This window comes from Dendrobium catenatum, unplaced genomic scaffold (assembly GCF_001605985.2).
Source record: "Dendrobium catenatum unplaced genomic scaffold, ASM160598v2 fragScaff_scaffold_1019, whole genome shotgun sequence".
NCBI classification, from domain to species: domain Eukaryota; kingdom Viridiplantae; phylum Streptophyta; class Magnoliopsida; order Asparagales; family Orchidaceae; genus Dendrobium; species Dendrobium catenatum.
The window spans coordinates 305,552-308,448 of NW_021319481.1; positions in this window are offsets into that span (position 1 = coordinate 305,552).

The following is a 2,897-nucleotide window of genomic DNA, read 5'->3' on the forward strand; positions in this document are numbered from 1 at the left end:
CAGTAAAGCAAAAAAAAAAAAAAACAAAAAAAACTTAAAAATTCTAAAATAGAAAGTTTGAAGTTTATTGAACTAAAATGTAATAAGGTAATGCAGGCTCATATTGACACTAACAAAGAGCCATCAGCTTCAAAAATATTAGAAGTTGTGCCCAATAAGACCACAATTTGGCAATGTACAATTAATCTATTAGTATATGGTCAGTTAAATATCATCTACTCAAAAAATAAATAAATAATCTGAAAAATACCAAATTATAACCTTGTTGCATCAAACTATTTGTGTTGTATAACAGTACAAGCTAGGGTTTTCAATATAGCCCAAAAAAAAAAAAAAAAAACTAATTAATGAAGCAGCCAGCCACCCACAAAAGGTCCTTAAAATTAATATGAAAAAAGTTGTTCTTCATGATTTTTCAAGAGCAAGTGAAAGAGTAAGTTTGGGAGAGTGTTTAAGAGAGAGTTCTTGCAAGTGGAGTGTGAAGGGTTTACAAGCAGGTTACTCAAAGATAAGAATATCTTTTAGTTTTTGGTTATTACTCATTCTTTTATTCTTTCTAGTTGCTCGAGAGAAGATCTTTGAAGAAGCTCTGGTACTCTACTGACACTTGGAAGGTGTGGAAAGATGATGGTTCTCTACTGACACTTGTAGGGTGTGAAATGATGATGGTTCTCTACTGACACTTGGAGAGTGTGAACAGACAAATGTTCTCTACCAATAATTGGAGAGTATGAATAGACGACGGTTCTGTATCAACACTTGGAGGGTGATAATGGATGACGATTCTTTGTTGCACTAGGGATTGGTGGAAGACAGGAATTGTAAATGCTTCTTCTCCTTGCTGTGGGAGTAAAATTAGAGTCATTTTGGTAATAGTCTAATACCTGAAAAGAAAGTCTTTAGGGAGTGGATGTAAGTCTTATTTGACCAAACCTCTATAAATTTTTATGTCATTTTATTTTTTGTATTTTTTTTTGCAATTTTATTATTTTAGTTGAAATGCACATTTCTAAAGATAATCAAATTTAGAAATTTGTTAAAATAATTTTCTATTAAAATTTCTAAGAGAATTTTTAAATTATTAATTCACCCCCATCTTGGTTAGCATTGGGACAATTACTTAGATTTAACAATCTATACGGATTCAAGAAGTGGTATCAGAGTTTTATTTCAAAACTATAAGTTTAGACTACTTTTTAAAAATGAGAATGGCTACTTTTGTAAATTGAAACACACTTGAAGGGTATTCGATCACTAGACCTCCGTTATTTGATAATATCACTTTTAATTTTTGGAAAACACCCATGTCAGTTTTTCCTCAATCATTTGATTATCGTATATGGATTTTAATTCATGAAGTGTATACTAGGCCAACTAGACTAGTAGATGACATTAGAGTTGAAGCACCTTTTATTGACTAGACTATATTGGAACATGACTTAACACAATTAAATGCAAAATCTTTAAATAATTTTTTTGTGCACTTAAGTATGAAGTTTACATGCGGGTTTATACTTGCAAAAATAAAAATGCTATTTTGGACAGGCTTTGTATTATATATAAAGGAACTAATTAATTAAATAAATCTAGATTAAATATCTTATTGCATGATTATGAATGATTTTGCATGAAATCTAATAAATCTATTTATGACATGTACATAAGATTCACTCAAATAGTCTTTTCTTTATATGTATTAGATAGAGAACTAATGAATGATGAAATTATTAATAAATTTTTTTGTTGTTTACCTATTACGTATGATGCTAAAATTAATATTATTATAGAGTTGAAATATTTAAATGTGTATTCTATTGATAATATTCTCAGATCACTAATTACTTATGAGCAAGGAGTGACTCAAAGGAAGATTGATGTAGGAGAACAATAAAAGGAGAAGTACATAGCACAAAAAGTGGATGACTCGAAGAGTGATCCGTTACAACCTAAGAATGAGGATAACATTATTTTGATGATAATATAATTCATGAGATTTCTTAAAAGGAAGTAAAGGAGACCCCATCAATGGAATAAAGATAAGTTCCACAAAAATGATAAGGTTCCTAATGATGTGATTTATTATGAATACAGGAAACCTGGACATATAAAAATAGATTACCCTAATCTTAAAGCCACTCCTAACAAGGAGAAGGTAGAGGAGAAGATAAATATGAAGAAGTATAAAAAGAGATTTTAGAGAGCTTTCTAGGCTGACTCAGATTCAGATTCCTCAAAAATATTAAAGGAAGAAGAAGTCACTAACTTGTGCTTAATGGTTGATAAATTTAATCATTCAGATCAAGAAGAGGTATATGATTTAGCCTATGATGAATTGCTTGAAGTTTATGAAATAATTTATACTGCATATAAAAAACTTAAGAAAATACATGCTAAATTGAACTTAGAATTGCAAGAGTTACCAAAAAAATATGAAACTCTTAAGAAAGATCACACACATATAGAAAACAACCACATGAGCTTACTTGATGAATTTGATGATTTGAATAAGCAAAATAATTTATTGAAATCATCATACACTAAATTAAAAAAAGAATTTAAAAAGTTTAGAGAAAAATATGAGAATAGAGAGCACTACCTGAAATATGGAAACACTGAGTTAGAAGATACAAACTCATTTCTTAGAGTGATAGTGAAAGCTCTTAAGGAAAATATAATACCCCCTATACTTGAAGATTTTAATAATCCTATTTTGAGGTAAAAAATATTAAAACCTAGGAAGAGGAAGATTTATTATCGAAGATTAAAAAATCCATTTCCTTGAGTTTAGTGCTTTATTTATGTGATAATTATATATATTTCACACACTTGTACTTTAGATAAAAAAACTAATTTAATGTGGAGACCAAAGATGCTTAAAATAAGTCATATTATATATG